General features: G+C 37.0%; 1 long non-coding RNA gene across 1 annotated transcript; it reads left to right on the forward strand.

Moving 5' to 3' along the window:
* The first annotated feature begins 300 nt into the window (after positions 1–300).
* On the forward strand, positions 301–5,575 carry LOC141940167 (uncharacterized). The gene is made up of 3 exons (XR_012627903.1): positions 301–335; positions 698–781; positions 5,415–5,575. It is a non-coding gene; the product is annotated as an uncharacterized LOC141940167 (long non-coding RNA).
* The last annotated feature ends 6,004 nt before the right edge of the window (positions 5,576–11,579 follow it).

Genomic DNA, 11,579 nt, shown 5'->3' on the forward strand with positions numbered 1-11,579 from the left:
TTGTCTTAGCATAGCCTGGGCTGAGACTATGTAACGAGACCTGCAGTAAGAACGGTTTCTCTCTGGAATCACATAGACTCAGAGAAAAGAATTTTATCTCCTTGCAATGCAAGAGTTTTTTCCATGGGATATTTGCCATAGTTTACCAAGACCTCATTATCTGATTTTCCTCTCACTCCCTAGTATCCTCCCATTTCATCTCAGACTGCTTTTCTTTTCCTTCTCTGCACTGTATTTTTGCCTGGTAAGATCGAGCTCTGAGACGGTGCTCATTGTTTGGACAAGAGTGTGAAAACTTTTGGCAAATAAGATTAGTGAGGCTCTGTGGGAGACAAGTAAGTGCTTGAACATACTGTATTATTTAGATGTCTCATTTTTAGATATGTCCTGTCTCATCAGTTCTGTAACATAAGATTTTACAGATGTATCAGCTTTTGAAAAATGAAAAGTATTGAAAAAAGTCTATGAATTATCTTGCAGTGTGCACTGTATATAAGTAAAACAACACTTATGGGCAAATTGTTATCAATTAACAGTATACTGAATTTATATCATTTTGCCCCACGAACAGCAGAAATAATAGCATAAATGGACAATTAAGAGACATATTCATTAGAATAGCTGTATGAAAATGGCATTATCGAACTATATGATAGAGATATTTTTCTCTGCTCTTTTTTTTTTTTTTTCTCTTCAGGGACTTAACCAAGGCACTTAAGTTAGAAGCCAACTTCTCCAATCTGTCTAAATAAGAGAGAGAGACTACAGAAACCTGTGAAAGGTGATTCATATCTCCTCGTATCAATTTTCTCGTATCAATTTGATCACATTTGGTTTTTTTATCTTGTTTTTTATGAAGACAAAGAAATGTTGTTTACCCATGCAAAGTACATAAGAGTAGAAATTTGCAGCCATCACCCTGTTAAAATCTGTCAGGATATTAGAATATGTTAAAATATGACAGAATTGAGGTTTCCTTTACATGATCTCCCTTTACATGATCTCATACTATTTTTCCCTTTCCTTTTCCTTCATTGGATGTGCAAAGTTGATCTCCTATATTAAAGAGTCAGCATTATGTGGTGAAGAAAGCTGTTGATTGCAGGATTCTTGCTTGTTGCTGAATTTGGAAAGAGCTTACTGAGTGACTAATGTGATTGCAAGAAGAGAGAAAAGGTCTCATTAGTCAAAGCAAATGAATGATTCAATGGAAAATTCCTGTGTCAAGTCAGTTAATCTGTCTCTTCACAGATGGTCACTATTATCTCTTTCTTATTTTCTGAATGTTCAGCTTGATGACCTGATATCTAATTGATGGACATGCTACTCAGTCACAGTAACAAATAGCAATGAGTGGGAGCTAAGTTTTGGATATAAGAAGTGCCATTCAGTGTTCTGCAAATAATAGGTACTAGAAACATCAAATTAGTGACTGAAGTTGCAGAACATTTTCACACTTATCTTACCTATTCTTGTCTTTCAGTGGCAAAATGGAACTCTTTTCTTGGCAGAAAAGTTAGACTAATACATTAAAAAAGGTTTTCATTCTCAAATCCATAGTGATGGGTGTTGAAGGAAAATCTAGAAGCAAATTTTGATCAAGGTACCATAGAACAAGGGATGAATATAGAGGGTGGAAAATAAAGACATGCTGTTCTAAATACAACATATGATCATATAATTACAACTTTTGCACAGTGCACAAGCATCCTTATATAGGCATTACCTAGCTTTGATTTTCTTAGCTCAGTGTTTTTAAACAGGAACCTAAACATGAGGGGTTGATTTCAGTATAAAACTCATTTTGTAGTTCTAAGAGAGACAATTTTCTAAAATGTACTTTACATAAAATGCTTTACAAATGCCTTACATAAAATGCTACTTACATTCCTACATTTGGTGTGAGAAGCCAACCTCTCTTACTGGTTTCTGCATGTAAAGAGCTGAAGGAAGTAATGCCTCAAACATTCATGGACACAGAAAACCTCAAGGACAAGCTGTGACCTTTATGATTATTCTAAGGAATGTCACCCAAGGAAGCAGGAGTGTATCTAAGGATGCATCCCCCACTCCCTTGCAGTTGTATTGACAAACTCCTTAGATAAGCCTCAAAGGGGGGGAATGTGGATTGAGTGAAACCAAATGTTTCTCATCAAGCACAAAGACCACTAATCACTGGCTTCATTGTGTAAGCCCGAAGAGGTGACAAGGCCTGATAAGAGGTGAGCATTTCTGCCCCAGAAGCCAGATGATTGCTCAAGAAGCTTGAAGTCAGCAAAAATCTCTGGGAACAGAAAAAAAAAAAAAAAGTGGGCTGGGTGAGTACAACCACCAACTCAATTGGACAAGGGATGGTGCACCCCATTTCCCCCTCAATGCATGTGCAGAACCCATGCTCCACCTTTTTCCTCATCTCTTATGGAAATGAGTTTGTGGAATACCTACTCCTCCTTGTCTAGTATGCTAATCAGCTGATAAAATTAACTTAAAAGGCAACAGAAAACTTTGCTGTGTGTGCACCCACCACCCAAGATTACCAGACCTGAGACAATACTGGATCCAGGGGTGGTGATCTGGATTTCTTTGACTCGTTTTCCCTGCCTGTTCCCTGCCCTTTCCCTTTCCTATTGCTTATTATCCTTTTCCAAGTTTCAATTGTTTTCTACTGCAAGTAAAACATTTTAACTGGTTGTTTGGTGTCATTTCACCTTAATTTAACCCAAGGGGATCACAGAACCTTTGCAACTCTCTGGGCTTCCAATCTGGTTTGTGACACTGTGTAATGAATGATTCTTGAAAACCAAGGCTTATTCTTAAGAGCCTAAACATGAATTTTGCATCCTAACTTCAAAATTACCAAATCTTGACCATTTTACATAAAGATGCAAAACACAAAATGCAGGCATACATACAAGCATACTAAACATGTACAAAAACATTTATCTTTAAAAAATGCATTTGAATGATAAAGCTGACACAAAACATTTCCACACACACTTTCAAAATGCCACATCTATGTTTGCATCTCAATTTTGTAATAACTTCCTGCAGATATTTGAGCACCAATTATATCTTGAATTCAAATACTCAAGTTCCTTCCTCAGAAGTGATATGTTTTTTCCTGAATTGGACAGATAGAATAAGGTAAAAAGGTCCCTAATTTTCCTTACCTTCACCTTCTCACAAAGAAATTCAGTGGAGTAGGCAATGATCTATTTCTGCTCTTTAGAGGCCTGGTCTATTCTTCAATAGACAGAAGTGATGATACAAAAAAAGCAGCTAAATGTAATTCTTTTTCCGTGTCCATGTCTGTCTCTGTCACTCTCTCTACACGTTCTTGGAATCACACACACTATGTGTATATATAATATGATTATTTATAAATATATTTTCAGGGAAACATACTTTTGTATTCTCTATGGTTAAAATATTCAAAATATTTAAATGGGTTAACCAGTTGGCTTTACTTCTTTATCCCAACACTGAATGAGGTTTACTAATCTTGATGACCTAGATTTTCCTCTCTCCATACCCAGGTTCTGAAGTCATTCAAAACCTTTATGAGAAAGAGAGGTTAAGGATAAGGAATCGGCTGGATGACCACATCCAGAGTTTCAGTCAATGGCTCTGTATCCAAACGGAAATCAGTAAGAAGTGGCATCCCTCAGGGAGCTTTATTGGGACTGGTACTGTTTAGTATCTTTATTAATGACATAGAGAGTAGGACTGAATGCACCATCAGCAAGTTTGAAGATGGCATTAAACTGAGTGCTGCGGCTTAAATGCTTAAGGGAAGGGATGCCATCTAGAGGGATCTTGACAGGCTTGAGGAGTGGGCCCATGTGAAACTCATGAAGTTTAACAAGGTCAAGTGCAAGGACCTACACCTGGGTAGAGCAATCCCCAATATCATACAGGCTGGGTGATGAGTGGATTGAGAGCAGTCCTACAGAGAAACACTTGGGGATACCAGTGGATGAAAACCTGGACATGACACAGCAATGTGCACTGGCAGCCTAGAAAGCCAATCATATCCTGGGCTACATATAAAGAAGTGTAGCCAGCAGGTTGAGGGGAGTGATTCTCCCCCTTCACTCTACCCTCCTGAGACCCCTCCTGGATTTCTGCATCCAGCTCTGGGGTCCCCAGCACAAGAAAGTCACGGAACCTGTTAGAGCAAATCCAGAGGAGGGTCACAAAAATTATTGGAGGGTTACAACACCTCTCCTCTGAAGAAAGGCTGAGAGAATTGGGGTTGTTCAGCCTGGAGAAGAGAAGTCTCTAGGAAAACCTTATTGGGGCCTTTCAATACTCAAAGGGGGCTTGTAAGAAAGATGGAGAGACATTTTACCAGGGTCTGTAGTGACAGGACAAGGGACAACAGTTTTAAAGTGAAAGAGGGTAGGTTTAGATTAGATATGAGGAAGAAATTTTTTATAGTGAGGGTGATGAGACACTGGATCAGGTTGCCCAGAGAAGTTGTGGATGCCCCCTCCATGGAAGTGTTCAAGGCCAGGTTGGATAGGGTCTTTGAATAACCTGACCTAGTGAATGATGTCCCTGGCCATGTCAAGGGAGATGGGCTAGATGATCTTTAAAGATCCATTCCAACCCAAACCATTCTATGATTCTGTGATTCTGATTTTATGAAATAGACTTAGAATGACATTTTAAATAATGGTACATCTAGGACACCATAAAAGACACTGAGTTTTAAGAGTGGTGCCAATTATTGTGATGTTGAAACATAGAGTAACAATTATACTGTGAAGTATCTTAGCAAAATGTATAAAAAATACATCATTAGAAAGCTCCTGCCAAAAAGAGGGGGAAAAAAAATAAAAAAGAGATGTTTAACCATAGTCATTGCTCCTGTTTATTCACAGAGTCTTCTTAACAAGTGCTTTTATGTCTCTTAGGTTTGCTTATGAAAAGCTCACATAACAGGTTTATAATTAAGAGAATTATCCTCTCTGGTGTGGTTCCCCATTAGGTATTTTAGGTCCTAAAAATTATGCATGTATCTATTTTCACTTGAGGGCTGTCATCACCACATATGAGCTGGTCAGCAGGAGTTACCTATAACCATTAAGCAGTCTTCATTCTGGGTCTGCTGCCAACAAAGGTCATTAACTGAACAATGCATTTAATCTCATAAACATTTGCTATGCTCACAACTTGCTAATGTTAACTTGCTGCAGACTGTAAAATTGCTATAATTTCTCCTGGATTAAGCAAATCCTGTCCTATTATCCCTAATTCTGAAAGACTGTACAGATGAGCAATAAAAGTGTGAGACCATAAACTGGAAACTTGGAATTTCCCTTGACAGATAAATGCCCTAATTGTTGGTCTAGTCAATCTTGCACATGCTCTTAATCTCTGACGTGTTCAATGTTTTGTGCTCTTTGCAGAGTGGAAAGGCTTCACAGGAAGGATGTAGAATTAACAGCATCCCCTCACTCTGAATGGACTCCATCTTGTGATTTTTGACACTACCCAGTAAAGGGAAAGCTAAGATCTGGGCTGTCCTGGTTTAGCCAGGATAGGGTTAAGTTTCCCCAGCAGTGGGGGGGAGCTCTAGCCGGGTTATTCAGATACCATGCGGATGTCACATCCTGGCGCCGAAGAGAGCCATCGCTCAGTTCTCACTGCTGTATTGGTAGATATTTTGCTCTGTTCATTGTTATCACTGTTATTGTTATTGTTGTTGTTTGTTGTGTTGCTGTTGCACTGTTGTATTAAACCTCTCCTTATCTCAGCCCCGGGGCTTTGTATTTCACTCCCTTTGTGGGGGAGGGGCAGCGGCCATGTGGTCTCAGACCTGGGCAGGGACTAAGCCACCACATGGGCAAAGGAGGGAAATGTGCATGTTTTTCCTGTATTTAAATCTAGTGCTTTAGACCTAGAGCTGTTTAGTAATAAGGTGTTGGAGATTCCTAGGCTTCATCTATTTCCATTTTTCAAAGAAATATTTTGGTAAATTCCAGGCTATAATTACTGAGTGTAAAGGATCCTTTACAAGGTTCAATAAAGTGCTGAGATGCAAGGGAGGGGCATTTGTCTCACAGTATTTTCAGTTAGTTACCTTAACAGACTCTACTTCATGTAACTGGGACTATATTTTATGAGAGATACTGGATATGCAAAGCTAGAGTGGGCCTAAAAGTTAGACGTTATTAGGCACTGATGGGTTTTTATTCCTTTTAACTTGGGGTTGGTCCTGACTTCGCTAGGAGACATTCACTTAAGTGTGTTTATACCAGTTTGGTGGGTTTGTGTGGCAGTTGTGATTTATGGATGAGATTTTCAAAGTTGTCAGATTTGGTTTGGTGACTAGTCAAAAACATGCAGTTTGGGGGTCGAGGCTGCTTCAAAAAAATATCATCCTACTTCAATATAGTTTACTCTGTGGAAATCTTTGTCATATTCCTGTCAAGATGATGTTTGCCATTGACTTCAGTGAAGCCAGTTCTTCCATACAGACAATTTTTCCTTTAAAATAATCAACAACGACAACTGAGCAGAAATCTTTGTGTATTCTCTTAATTATATTTCACTGGTTTATTTTGCAATAAGCATAGTTCTGGCTGATATTTTAAAGAAGAACACAATGAGGCTTTGAAGCTGCAAAAGTCTTTTCTGTTTTAATACACCTAATGCAGACTTTTGTCTTATGAAGGTAAAAGTTCTATACAGAGAATATGGTACATATGATGGAAAGACATAATTCAGAAGGTATATGCACACAGAGGAAATTATTTAGACTTAGAAACATTGAGGAAATGTATAGCAGAGATATTTTTAATATTTAAAGTGTTGTAAGTAGATGGCCATGTAGCCTTCTGACCCTAAAATTAGGATTAAAATAAGATACAATTTACCAGCATAATTGACATCTAGAGATATAAGTAGCTCTAAATATTAGTTCTTATTTTAACTCCTGTTTATAATGCAGTCAAAATTTGCAGTTCAAAACAAAAATTTGCATGATTGTTTACTGACTCTTTCCAATAAACAGTTATTTCTCAACAAAACCTACCTGACATGTAAATCTGAGCACATTTATGATCACACAAAATTTTATTACCTTAACTAGCTCTGTTCCAGTCTCAAGAACTTTGCTGTTTTCTCAATATATTTTTTCCCAGAGTGTCAAGTTTTATTTAACTAAATAGTGCTTTGACCAGTTCAAGCAATGCATTCTGTCACTCAAGAATTTTTCTGTAATGTAGTCCTATCTTTATCACAATTTATTGGAGCTTTTCAATGACTGACTGATGTAATGACTACAACAAAAGAAAATAAAGTGACTTTTAAGTGAGAATCATCCTAAAAGAAACGGTGATTCTAATTCAGTTGCATCCAGGTCCCTATAAAAAGCTGGGTTTCAACGGGACAAATTTATATGTCAGAGCTTAATTATTACCAAGTTTTAACTTTCATATGCCATTCCCTAATTCTAACAACCAGCAAAACTTGTCTAACAAGGTTTTTCATTTCTTGAGCAAGGCCACCTACCTACACTTTGAAAATTAATCCATGTCATGGTTGTACTGTGCTGTGAAGGATGAAACATGCACATCTAAGAGAGTTCGACTGGACATATTCTGGAGCTGCATGTGGAGCTCCTTTATACTCGGCATCATATGGACATAGCACCTTGGTCAGGAGTAGGGGAGTAGGCTTGAGTCTCTTCCATTTGCAGAGTATAGACAGGTCAGAGGTCCCACTTCCAGGTCATTTTACTAGGATAAAACAAACTTTTGTCTTACATACATATGTGTACTTTGGTGTTACACATTTTTGACCTTTCTTTTTTAACTGATCTTCTTAGCTTTAGTGTTAGATTTTTTGACCTTTCAACTTAATAGTATGTAAAATATTTTTTCTTCTGTAGGAAGTGAAACTATTGCAGCGATAGAACAAGTTCTTTAACCCAGGTTTCTTCCAGCTTTTAACAAGGTCTCTAGGTTACTGTTCAAGCTGGCAAGCAACATAAAGTTGACATAAATGTACATGTATACTTATATAATAAAAAATAATATACATGTTAAATATTCTTAAATGTATTAGGGTTTTATCTTCTATAAAATGCTTGGTTCTCCTTCAATCTTATTTTTAGTAATTTTTGAATATTCTCTTATTCTCATTAAAATTCTCATTAAAATAAATTTGCCTTATTTCATAATTAGCAAACAAAATGTAAAAATAAATAGTTCTAGCTGTTTTATAACTTCTATCAGTTATCTATCTAGGTAGAAAACATTTTGATATGAAAATCAAGGAACAGCTTCTTTCCCTGTTTTTGTCAGATAATTACAGTGATTATTTCACCAGCACGTTTGGTCTCAGGTTAGATTCTGCCTTTTATAGGCAACAATTGTAATACAGATATAGTGCACTCTCAATAGGTTGTTACTTTTGCTCAATTTACAAGTAACTATTAATGATAATGCTTATTTATTTTTTCACAAATATTATTAACCTTTTTTCTTAATCATAAATGAGCACAGTTTTCAAACTGTATCAGAAATATATGAATAAAACATGTTTGTGTTCTAACCTAGAGAGTAACAATTATAGCAACAAAGAGTATTGTTGTGTAGGCCTGCTAGCGGTGGTCTAATACGAAAAAAGATTTCCAGGTTTCCTCTGCTCTCTCCAACAAGAATTCCAAACAGAAACCTGAAAAAGGCACATAGTGCTGTTCATGACTAGAGAAGAAAGGTGATGGGAGCAATAGAGAATCCTGAAGTGTCACTTTTATATGTTTTGTTTTGTATTATGACTGACAGGCATTGCCATCAAAAAAGGAGTCCTATCATGAAACACAGGAAAATTTCTAATTGTAATTTTGTGTGGGAATCTAGCCCAGTAACCATGTCTTAATGTACATGGGATAAATGACCATGTACCTTCAATTAATAGTCTAGCACTGAGATTCAGCGGTGAGAACTCTAGAAAGAAATCAAGATTCTTGTCTATCTGTGTTTCATTTGACCAAAACCAGAATCTTATATGTGACAGAAGACTGTATTTTGTATTCAGAAGAATCTCACATTTGCTCAGATGCAAAATAAAAATCTGTTTGTGTCTCTGCTGGGCTACCTAGCATGGTTAGCATCAAAGAGCAGAACAATGAATGGCTGGAGGAATAGAATGACTAGAGTTAGCTTAAGAAACAGTGAGCATAAGTAACTCATAACATAACAGCAGTGTGATTCAGACTGGGCTTTGCTACCCAGCAAGAACTGACAATCCTAAACTGCAATTGAAATGTTTTAAATTCATAATTATGTGAGGAATAGGGCACTGTGTGTTATCCTGTTTACTTATGTTGCCGGATTTTTCTCCAATTTATGAAAATATTGGTTTTTAAGCTAATTGAATAATGTCTGGAAAAGGCAAAAAGCTGTTCATTGAATGTTGGAAAACTCAGGTTAATTTTTTTTGGTTTCTGATTTCCAGTTTGAGCCAGTCTGTTAGTAATGACACCTTCAAATCTGAACCTGGATTTTATTGCTGTCAGTCATATGCTTGGGAAAAATGTTGATATCTTGGTAAAGACTTTCTGCGACATATATCCTACTGTTATAAGAGTAAATAATATTATTCCAATCTCTTTTGTAGACTGTCCCCTGTCAGCCTACTCAACACTTGGCAGTAATCTATCTTCTAAAAGCAAATGTCAGCTTCAAAATTCATATCTTCAGATAACTAATTGAAGTACCTATGTTTGAAACCTGGATGAAGCTGGTTTCTCTCTGTAGCCAGAGGTGATAGCTGGGCATCTTCACAGAGAATTTCAGATCCTATACACTTAATGTTCACTGTCTATGCAATAGACCTAAACAGAAGTGATAGAGGTTGTCTTGCAAGAAGCGTATGATTGCAACAGCAGATTGCAGTGGTTCTTATCAGGCCCATGGAAGAAAAATCCACCAATATTAAGAAATACATAAACCATAGGTGGCAGAGATGAAAATAAGTGATGATTTGTGAAGTACTGGGTAAAAATATCACAATTTATTCCCCTGATCTTGCACTTTTCCCTCAACATCAGCTTTTGGCCATTGTCAAGAAGAGGATGCTGGGCTGAAGGTATTGTTGGTCTGACCCAGCACACCCATGTTCTTTAATCGCAGGAAGGAGTAAGGCATCGGTCAGAGGAAGGATTAAGGCATGGGACATTGGGGGTCTTTAGTAAAGGATCTGCACTGGAGACTTTCTGATGGAGTACCACTGTATATTATGATATCAAGTACATCTTCCTGTGTGAGAAGTTTCTCTTCCAGGATCAAAGCCTAGTTTTACAGTTATGCTGACGAAGGTATGGTTTATACTCACCACATTTCAAATTACCTTCCTTTACTGCTTTTACTTACTTCAAGGCACTCAGAATTTAAATAGATCTTGTCAGTCTACCATCTGCTTCCAGTGGCAGCCAAGGAGCAGAAACATTTATAACAATAGCAGTGAGGCTCAAAAATGACACATCTTCCATAAGTATTCATCAGTAATTAGGAAAAAAGACCTAAATGACAAAAAGAAATATTTTTATTCTGAAAATAAGTAGCTACTCTCCTAACCTGAGTTAACAGAGACAAGAATGGGAAATGTTTAAGGTACCTTTGTACATTGAAAAGATGGACTAGTGAAAGTCTTGGGAAGCTTCAAGGTCACATATTGCATGTTTTTGTTTCTGTCTATATGTGTAAAAGTTGATGTGAAATACTATCTAGTAGAAAATGTGAGGTTAATATTAGGAGGAACAAAAAAGCCACTGACCAAAGTAAGTTTAGATAGAAATGCATGTCATATGAGAACACTGCGACTTAAAAAATATGTCTAGGAATTGGAATTTCCAGCCTTCAGTAAGGCCTGAAATTCTAGCAAAGAAATAGGTCTTCGCATATCTATTTAAAATCAGCTAAATTCAGTAGAGATTTACACAGAAAGAGTGGAGATTTACCCAGAAAGAAATCCCAAAAAAAGATTTCTAATGCTCTAGACTCCCAGTCCTATAAACTGTAGTCAAAGTCTGTCACACTGTTTAGGAGCTGAATCTTATATGTTCTAGATTTTAATTTAACGAATGCACTGAACTGCATAGTAATAATTAAGTACAGAAAATACTGTGTGGAAAATCCTGGCTAACAGTATTCTTCCTATTAAATTCAGGAAATTTTTGTGTGTGCATCATGATACCTATCCCACTGATTCTTTATCTCTTAGCTAGCAGGGATTATCTACTATTTCATTTTTGCAACCATAATGAAATAAGAAATGTTTTAAACCCCCCCCCCCCCCCCCAACATACAGGCAAGCAAAATTCTTGACATGGCAAGGATATGTGAAAAAAAAAAAATCAAACCTTTATTTTTCTCTGCAAAACAAGAAGGCATGTTTTCTTGTGTCATATCAGTTGGTACTGGCATCCAGACAGCAGAGGATTTACAGAGTGTGTGGCACTTCCCATCAAGCAATGACTACAAAAATAATGTGGCACAAAGTGCCATCTCTCCAGAGAGATTTAATTTTAGTGAAGTCTTTTGCTGGGTTCACCTTGTCCTATA

Source organism: Strix uralensis, chromosome 2, assembly GCF_047716275.1.
Source record: "Strix uralensis isolate ZFMK-TIS-50842 chromosome 2, bStrUra1, whole genome shotgun sequence".
In the NCBI taxonomy this organism is placed as follows: domain Eukaryota; kingdom Metazoa; phylum Chordata; class Aves; order Strigiformes; family Strigidae; genus Strix; species Strix uralensis.